The sequence below is a fragment of the Malus domestica genome, chromosome 09 (assembly GCF_042453785.1).
Source record: "Malus domestica chromosome 09, GDT2T_hap1".
Taxonomy (NCBI): domain Eukaryota; kingdom Viridiplantae; phylum Streptophyta; class Magnoliopsida; order Rosales; family Rosaceae; genus Malus; species Malus domestica.
Window position 1 is genome coordinate 31,686,290 of NC_091669.1, and position 10,705 is coordinate 31,696,994.

A 10,705-nucleotide genomic window follows, 5' to 3' on the forward strand; every position below is an offset into this window, starting at 1 on the left:
CAATCTTGTGTACACAGCAAAGCTTGAACCATGTCTGGCAACAATGAAGTATAATATTGATCTAGCACTTTACCCCCAATACTAAAAGCAGATTCTGTCGCAACAGTTGAAATAGGAATTGTTAACACATATCGTGCTACTGAGAAAGTATTGAATAATGAAAACGCTTCATTTGCCACCAAGAAAGAACATCCCGTCCTATACACATCTCATGCTAACTGAGGAATAATGATGAATCACGAGTGTTTATATATTCTTTCACATTTTTCATACTTGTATGTATGTCTTCGTAGTTCTTACCTATACAAATATTATACTAGTTTATTTTAATTTTGGACAACAACATTTTAGGTAAAATTGATCCTAGTAATGATAATAAGGAACTGTCATAATAAAAATAAATAATGACTAAAACTTTTTTTTAACTTATATAGAATAATAATACAAAACTATATATTTAATATAGAATATATTGTATACATTAATATGACTATTGTATTTTATAATAAATATTTTAGTAATTAAACTTTAAAATTATCAAAATAAATTTTTTCTTAACGGGTCGAAACGGGATACTTACGTATTACCTACGTGTATACTCGTTAAAAACATGTTATTAACGAGTTCTTAACAGATCACCCGATAATGATCCGATTAATTATCGTGTTAACCCAAAATTCATTATTTTCATATCATTTTCATGTTGTATCACCATATCATGTCAGAAACTGCCGAATCTACGTTCCAATTTAATCATTTACCCCAAACGACGGCCAACCTAAGCTATTCCTATCAAATTGTAGCCCACAACCTACTCTCAGCATTTGCGGCCGAAAAGAATGATTCCATGATAGTGCAACCGACATATTATTGCATCACCTTTTGGAGAAAATTTTAGTTGTGGTAGGAACATAAGTGTTACACCACGTAATTTAATATGAGTGGTGAAAAATTTTATTTTTTAAGTTATCAATTTTTTAGCACACATATTCTACTATTTGTATAATAACACGTGATGTACTATTTCGTATACCGATAAAAATCTCTCAACCTTTTGAAAAGGATGATTCCATGGGTCTTATACTATTCTTTTCCATGCCAGTGCAACTGACATGTTATTGCATTACCTTTTGAAAAGGATGATTCCGTGCGTCTGACACTTTGAATTTTTGCACTACACGTCATTTTAGTTTGCGTACACACCACACTCACGTTCAACAAAAAAACAGAAAAACTTTTACATTGCCTTTCCAACTCATTTCCCCCACCGCACCCCCAACCCCACTCACCCACACGTATAAATTCAGCATTCAATATCAATCATTAATTGTATCGCTAATAAGAATTAATTGAGGTGGTAAATATCGTTATTTTATTATACCATCCTCCAACCTCACTCACACACACGAATAAATTCAGCATTCAATATCAATCATTAAAACGTATTGTCTACAAAAATTGAGTGAGTTGGTAAAGATCGTTCTCTTTGCTAGACCAAGACTTAGTTTTAAGTTCTGTTACAGGCAATCTATTTTAGTGAGCAATCTGTAAAAATCACAGAAAGATCTAAAACATCTTTGTAAGTCCTCAAAAAAACTTGTAGTATACCCTAAACTTGAGTTGGGTAGTCTCCCCTTCTCTTAAACTTTATTCCACCCGAAATATTCAAAACGTATCTCATACTCCAAAGGAAAATGACAACGGTGCTTGAATGAGAAATATTAGGAAATACAAGGATGAAACTGCAAAATAGATTTTTCTAGAGACTAGGGTTGGAAGGTGGGGAGGTAGACTTTTGGGGTATATAAAGGAGTTAGGGACGCGCATTATGAAGAACATGTAAGTGCGTAGACTGGTAGCGATAAAACACCAAAAGCAAAGGAAGGATAGAAGACTGAGAAGAGGGAAAGGGAGATTGGAGCTGCTGGAAGTTTTAGGAATGGGCTGTTTGGGAAGAAAGAAAATTACAAGAATAATTGTCTTGTGGGGTTTCTTCCCAAGCCCGCCCATTCCTATGATTTCCAGCTGTTCCTCCCTTTCCCTTGTATCTCTGTATTCAGATTAGTCCCCTTGTCAAGATCATTCTCAAGGTATATAAGATCTTATTTGTTCTTTTTTTGTTTTCTATAATTATGTTTTTCATTTGTATGTTTATGTTATCTGCCTCTTCATTTTTCCTATCTTCAGACTTGCACTTCTAATTTAAAAATAATAATAATAATAATAAATAAAAAAACCCTCTTATATGTGACAGAATTGATTTTTATTTTTTTTTTTTAATTTTAATTATTGGATTGATCAACAAGTCAATATTGTTAACATAGTCGATTGGAATTGTTAGTGCTGTTATTATTGTAGCTTTTGATTAATCAACTTTTGATTATAATTAGCAGCTCATAGTAAAGAACAGAAGAAAAAGCATCAGCGGCTGGCTGTGGATGAACATAATCAATTAAAATGAAGTGTTTTTTAAGTTCACCCACGAGCTTTATTTTCCTAAAAACCTAAACAAAAAGGAATATAATTATAATCTTTCTCATATGCTTGTTCATGGTGGTGTTCATCGTCTTGAGAATAAACAAAAGCTATTTTTTATCAATAAACGAAAAAGGGGGATCAAGTGGGAAAACAAATCTGTAATGAAACAGACTGTTGGACTTTCAATATTGGTGGAACTACGTACTTCCATTTGTATCTCCAGATTTGGACTTTTAGTGGCGACTTCAATCATTCCCAAAATGAAAATTGAGCAAATCATTTAAAGACCACCCACAAGTCCCATATTTATTCCAACTTTTTATAAGCTGCAAATTTTGGTGTGAAGAGTATTGGGTTAAATTGTTATATTAAGGGTCTGTTGGGAATACGGTGTGTGGGAAAAAGTGTTCGATCTAAGATGTAGACGTTGAGAAAAGTGAGACCTAGACTGTAATATTTAGTGCATGGTTGAGAGAAGTGTTCTCTTACATGCCAAAAGTTTCATGACAAGAAGTTGTCATGTAAAACATGCTTGAGAGAGAGCATTATTTTAGCTTCAACAAAAAGTATCTATGTTGATGAGTTATTACGCCAAAGACACGATATTAACTCTAGTAAATAAATCATTGTCTTTGGCAACTTTAGGAAAATATTTTATTTTATCTGAATTTTTTATTAGTATTTGGAAACCACCAAAAACGGATAAAGCAGCTAAATTACAAGACAAGTAAGCCTATACAGACCATACAAGCGCACAAAGAGCCCATACAAAGGGTTTGGTTAAGATATATCAAATCCCACCAAGTATACAAATGGAACCAATTTTTTAAAATGGGAGGAATGTTATAAATCTGAAAAGTTAGAGAGATAACATTTACTAGGGACAGTAGAGTAGCAAGTGCAAGATATCATATTGTTTAGTTTCGTAATTATAACACAAAAGATTGCAAGAAAAGAGGAAGAGAGGGATAATGATATTAATGCTTTCATTTCTTTTCTTTGTTGTGTGTTGTAATCACATACGGAGTGCTCTTTATATAAAGCCACATCCGTGACAAAACAAAATGTGAAGTGGTCTTTTTGAAAACATTGCATAATAACAAATACATTATTGTGAGAATTGCCCACAGTAATGTATTTATTATTATGCGAAGTTCTAAAAAATATCATAGTAATTTGTTATTATGTGAAGTTTTCAAAAAGAGAAATCATTTCACATTTTGTTTTGTTACGGATGTAGCTATATATAAAGAGCACTCCGTGTGTGATTACAACACACAACAAAGAAAAGAAGTGAAAGCAATAATATCAATATCCCTCCCTTCATCTTTTCCTGCAATTTTTTGTGTTATAGTTACAAAATTAAACAGTGTGATATCTTGCACCCGCTTCTCTCCTATCCCTATTTATAAGTGTGTATTTGTCACAAATCTAACTTTTCCTATTTATAACATGTTGTGCTTAACAACCGTCTTAAAATCCTAGATCCATAGGTGTGTCCACTCATAACGAGTCCTTAGAAGAATCACCGTTTTCTGGTGATTGTATCTATTTCTCAATGCCTTCTAGAGGGCTAATGGATCTTCAACCGTTAGGTACTCACCCTTCAGTCCTTTGTCAAGGTGGTGATGGATAAAGATCATGGTATTTGCCTGATCTTGGGATGATGCGTTTTCATCCTTGATGGTTTCTCCAAGATTCCCTGCCTCCAGATAAATCTTGGTATCCACTATCCAAGTAAGGTAGTTCTTCCCAGTAATATCCAGGGCAATAAAATCAAGTTTTGCCAAGTTCGTCATTTTCTTTTTTGAAAGAAAAATGAGGTGTGTAAGAACTTGCAATAATATGTATTCTAGATGAATGTAGTGTTAGAACTTCTGGTTCTTACCAATTTTTTTTTTATTTTGATCTTCAGGTCAAAATGATAAGCACTCAAAACTTTAGGCTTGAGATTTACATGATTAATGAGGATGGCAATTGTACCACACCACTTTCATTGAAACGATATAGCATAGGGTGGGCGATTATACCGCACCACTCAAGTAGCAGGGAAATTTAAATATGCAGAGGAAGGTAGGCGATTATACCGCACCACCTAAAATTACAGTAAAATTAAATCTGCAGTTCAAGATGGGCAATTGTACCGCACCATATTTGATTCCAATAAAATTAACATAAATAAACATTGGGTTGGTAGTCAGGAGCTACACCAAACAAGAAATAAAAAATATAAGTAATTGTTATATTGAGAACTAGGAGTAGGCACGGTGCTAGCAGATCTTGACAATGGTACATCAAGCAGGTGAGGCAGAGGACGAAGAAGAACAGTAAAATCATTGGAGGAAGCATTTTTCGATGAAGGGGGATGAGAACCGGTTAAGTTTAGTGAGTCGTGTTAATAACGTGTTGTAAAATCGGTGGTGTGTGTGCAATGGAATAAATGAAACAAGACACAATATTGACGAGATTCCTCTACAGTCAGTGTGATTGGAGTACATCCTCGGGACAGCAATGGTGCTTTTATTTATAATCTGGAATAATAGGAGTACAAAGATAAATCTCTCTCTATTCTCTCATCTCTTATTCCTCTCTTCTCTCCTCTTCCTTCCTTTACAATTTATGTCGTGTGGCTTATGTGTATTTTGTGTCTTCCATAAGCCTTGTATTTATAGGAAAAGTAGGAGCCTAACTTCCCACCTAACTTTACACCCAAAGAAATCATGTTTTAGTGGATTAGTGGCCAACCATCCAGCCACCTTTACAACAAGGAATTACTTGTCACAATCACAAACAGACCTACACACAAAAAGAAATTCATTATAAATGCAAAGAAAGTAACTCATGTAATTTAATCTTTTTTCTTTCAAGTAAATAGAAATTAATCAAAAACCTCAAATAATTGCTAAAAAAACCTCAAGTAATCTTGACAACGCCCAAACACATATTAACTAGTTGTTGACGCTTAAAAAAACTACCAAGTCTACGTGGTGCGCAGGTCGAGTAACTTAAAGCTAAGTATGTTTTCTGGTGGATACGAACATGCCAACTTGCAACCAAGCTTGGTTAGCGAGTAAAATGAATGTGGTGGTGATGTTAAACGCTCTGTTGACTTTTGTGTACGAACAATCACGATCGAGGAAGGAACATGTCTCGGCCTTGGCCTAGACCCTAAAGACAAGGCTGCTAGCCACAGTTAAGTTCAAATAAGGTTCAGCTTTCAATGTGCCGAATACTGAGTAACCTGTTAACACCTCACCATCAGAGAGTTGGATAGGTAATCAGCTCGAACTTGAAACAATGATGTTACTCCATACTGAAGATGCTCCTCGATCGCTTCATTCTTTTACTCTAGTGTTGTTAATCCAAACTGAAGATGTTGCCGATTGTCACGCAATGATTCTAATCCAAACTGAAAATGTATTGATAAAGTTAGGAGAGAGTGATTTCTCAGAGTATAAGAGGTTCGCATAGAGCAAGATTTGCACATGGCATTTGTATGTTGAGTTGAAGGTCTTTTTCATGTTGTAGACTCACTTCTATTTGTAGCAATAAATTTCGTGATCACCAAGTATGCGAAATAGAGTCCTTTTAGACATATGCTTTCTCGGCGTCCCTTTGGATAGTATCAATGTTATCTTATCACTAGCCAAAACAAATATGCACACTGTTTCGCCCACTTGGACTAGAACTAGGACTTTGAACTTAGTCCTTTTATGTTTTAAATATATTCTTTATCTTAGTAGCAATGAGTTTTGACTCTTAGAATAATATAATCCTTATCAAAACCCATTCTGATCTTGTACAATTTCACTTCAATTAGAACTCAGCCAGATTACCATTTCAATTTGTCTTTCTAAGAGTCCCACTCTTGTTAGAACTAAGCTAAATCCATCGCAGGCTGAACATCTGAATACCATCTGCCCTGAAAGGATATCACTGGGCCAAGGATAGTGAATTACCCACATTCGTCCAAATCCAATATTTCAGGCCCAAAAACTAGCTTTTCATAATGCAAAGAAATATCAACAACCTTCACTAGTACCAAAACATGTTTGTGTGACGCAGCAAATTTCGTCGCGCAAAGTACGTTTGCACAACGCTAAACACAAAATGTCGAGCAAACGGCCTTTGCGCAACGACACTTTGTGTGACGCTAGTCTTCGTCGCGCAAAAGACGTTTACGCGACGTTTTGTGCGTCGTGCAAGATTTTGGCGCCAAACCAAGAATGCTTTACTGTTTTTTCCCAGCTTTGAGCGACGTAGTTCTTCATCACGCAAAGTTGTTTTGCGCGACGCAGGTGCACATACATAACGCAATGTTTTTTTTTTCGTTTGGGGTTCTTGCATTGCCTTTTTCTTTTATGGTATCCACTTGTGTAAATGTTTTAAATTCCCAATTGCATTAGTTCACTCTATTCATATATGGTTACGGAGTGTAGCTGTAAAAAATCATCAAATTCAAAGTTAAAATAACCATTAAAACGTGATTTTTCATTTATAACTGTCGAAAATGTTTGTCCCATTACTTCATATCTTAATGTTTGTTTTTTGAGATTTTTGGCATATGTGATCTCGAAGCATATACAAACAAGTTCGACGGTTGGATTGTTGAAACTAGTTTCGTACAATGCGTATCCCATCAAAACAATATATTCACTAACACTTGGAGTTTACTTATACTTTCATTAAATATAACATAACATTTTGTGGTATTCACTGTGCAAATGTTTTAAATCGATGATCGAATTAGTTCATAAGCAAAAGGGGAAGGAAAAAAAAAAATTTGCGCGACGTATGTGCACCTGTGTTGCGCAAAGCTGTTTTGAACGACGTAGGTGCACCTACGTCGCGCAAAGCTTTTTGTTTGTGTTTTTTTTCCTTTTCCCTTTTGCTTTTCTTTTGGGGTTCTTCCATTGCCTTTTTTTTATGGTATCCACTTGTGTAAATATTTTAAATTGACGATCGAATCAATTCGTTGTATTCATATAGGGTCAAGGAGTGTAGTTGTAAAAAATCATCAAAATCATAGTTAAAATAACCGTTTTATCATGATTTTTTGTTTATAACCGTCGAAAAGTTTTGTCCCGTTATTTTATCTCTAAATGTTTGTTTTTTGTGATTTTTGGCGTATGCAATCTTGAAGTATATACAAACAAGTTTGACGGTTGGATCATTGAAATTAGTTTTGTAGAATACGTATCCCATCAAAACCATAGATTCCCTAACATTTATAGTTTATTTATACTTTCATTAAGTATAACATAAAATTTTGTGGTATCCACTAGTGTAAATATATTAAATTGAAGATCAAATTAGTTCATTGTATTCATATAGGGCCAAGGAATGTAGTTGTGAAAAATCATCAAAATCGGAGTTAAAATAACCGTTAAATCGTGATTTTTCGTTTATAACCGTAAAATTTTTTTGTCCCATTACTGGATTTCTGAATGTTTATTTTTTGTGATTTTTGGCGTATGCAATCTCGAATTATATACAAATAAGTTTGACGGTTGGATCGTTGACATTAGTTTCATAGAATGCATATCCCATCAAAACAATAGATTCCCTAACATTTAATAGTTAATTTATACTTTCATCAAGTATAACATAAGATTTTGTGGTATCCACTTGTGTAAATATTTTAAATTGACGATCGAATCAGTTCATTGTATTCATATAGGGTCAAGGAGTGTAGTTGTAAAAAAATCATCAAAATCGGAGTAACAATAACCATTAAATTGCAATTTTTCATTTATAACTGTCGAAAAGTTTTGTCCTGTCACTTGATCTCTGAATGTTTGTTTTTTGTGATTTTTGGTGTATGCAATCTTGAAGTATATACAAACAAGTTTGACAGTTGGATCGTTGAAATTAGTTTCGTAGAATGCGTACCCCATCAAAACAATAGATACCCTAACTTTTAGAGTTTATTTATACTTTCATTAAGTATAACATAAAATTTTGTGGTATCCACTAGTGTAAATATATTAAATTGAAGTTAGAATTAGTTCATTGTATTTATATAGGGTCAAGGAGTGTCGTTGTAAAAAATCATCAAATTCGGAGTTAAAATAACCATTATATCGTGATTTTTCGTTTATAATCGTCGAAAAGTTTTGTCCCGTTACTTGATCTCTGAATGTTTGTTTTTTGTGATTTTTGGCATATACAATCTCAAAGTATATACAAATAAGTTTAGGGTCAAGGAGTGTAGTTGTGAAAAATCATCAAAATCAGAGTTAAAAGAACCGTTAAATCGTGATTTTTCATTTATAACCGTCGAAAAGTTTTGTCCCATTACTTGATCTCTCAATGTTTGTTTTTTGTGATTTTTGGCATATGCAATCTTGAAGTATGTTGATGCACAAAACCGGAGGTCTTGGAACAACGTAAATCCGACCGTGAATATGCAAGTAATGTAAATAACACAAGAGGTATCGTGGTTCACCCCAAGGTTTGGGCTACGTCCACACTGATTGTATTTATTTGAGGGAGAGAGAGAGCTCTGAGAGTGAGAGCGTTGAGAGGGGGTGAGAGGAGCCTTAGGAATTGGCCTCCCGCAATTGTGAGGGTGAGGGGTCCTTTTATAGAATAAGGACTCCTCACTAATTATATATTTGCCCATTCCCTTATCACATAATTACATTTAAGTCCCCTGAGTATTTATACGAGGTCTAAATACGAGGCCCTAAATATGGTATAAACAGTAGTCCCCTAAGTCTTCAATCAAGAGAGTCTTTTAGCTGGAGACTTGAAATTCAGTCCATATGTGGGCCGAAGTAACTAGATGTTTGTCTTGAACTGATGCTCGATATGAGGCGGTGCTCAATATGAAATGATGCTCAACTAGAAGTAGCACACGCTGCTCGGCTGCTCGGCTCGTGGCTTATGTTGCTTTGGTTGGCTCGGCTTGTGGCGTATAAAGGTGAGGGAGTCCCTTTTATAGAATAAGGGCTCAATCCTCAATACATGGATGATGGGCTAGAGTTGATGCTCTCTATTTTTCCAATCTTTCATCAAATGATTCAAACCCAATTTCATGCTAAAATTCAAGTTGTTCGATCTGATAATGGGAAAGAATATTTGAATTATGGACTTGGAACATTTTTTCAACAACACGGTATCATTCATCAAACATCTTGTCCACATACTCCTCAACAGAACGGTATAGCAGAACGTAAAAATCGTCATCTCTTGGATGTGGCTCGCTCTTTATGTTCTGCTATGCACGTTCCTAAACGTTTTTGGGGTGATGCCATTCACACAGCTGTTTTTCTTATCAATCGCATGCCATCACGTGTTCTCCAATTTCAAACACCTATCCAGACCCTTTCCCAATATCATTCTCTTCCTTCACTCCTTCATATTCCTCCAAAAGTGTTTGGTTGTGTCTGCTACGTTCACGTCCCCATGCAAAATCGTGATAAGTTGGATCCTAGAGCCATCAAATGTGTGTTTATTGGCTATTCTGCTACTCAGAAAGGGTATTGATGTTACTATCCTCCCACTGGGAAATTTTTTGTCTTTATGGATGTTACCTTTCGGGAACACGAGGCATTTTTTTCAAAAGAAGATTTGGCCACTTCTCTTCAGGGGGAGATATGGAGTAAGGAGGAAGAGAAGTTGCCGCTTGACATTGGTGGTATGCATTTTTCAGATGAACACTTGTCTGATGTCAGTGATGGTGCAAATTTGCCTAATGATGAGGCACAAGGTGAAAAATATTGAAGGTGTATGAGAGGACAAGAAAAAATGGAGATAAAGAAAAAAGGGATGATGAGATAGACCACCCACAGACAGATCCCCATATTGACCAACTCTCTGACCAATCAGCTGCTACTCGCACGAATTATCCTGAGGTAACCACTCATTCTCCCTCTCTTCAGCCTACTATATTTGATGAGTCCAATCATGAGATTTCATTAAGTGATGATCCAAATGATTCAAATGAACCACATCGTGAGTCTCAGGGTTCTCGTTATCCTATTCGAGAAAATCGAGGGATACCCTCTGTTCGTTATGGTCATTCTTCTACAAAGGGTATTCAATATCCTATATCTAATTTTGTTTCATCTCATCGCTTGTCAGACTCTTATATATCTTTTGCAAACCAATTGTCATCAGTCTCAGTTCCTAATAAGTTACAGGATGCTCTTAAAGATCCAAAATGGAAAAAGGCTATGATTGAAGAGATGGAAGCGCTTCGAAAAAACTCCACTTGGGAACT

At 35.2% G+C, this 10,705-nt stretch overlaps 1 long non-coding RNA gene across 1 annotated transcript; it reads left to right on the plus strand.

The window, feature by feature from the left end:
• Positions 1 to 1,584: 1,584 nt before the first annotated feature.
• On the plus strand, positions 1,585 to 3,074 carry LOC103411740 (uncharacterized). The gene is made up of 2 exons (XR_525611.4): positions 1,585 to 2,090; positions 2,394 to 3,074. It is a non-coding gene; the product is annotated as an uncharacterized lncRNA (long non-coding RNA).
• Positions 3,075 to 10,705: the final 7,631 nt, after the last annotated feature.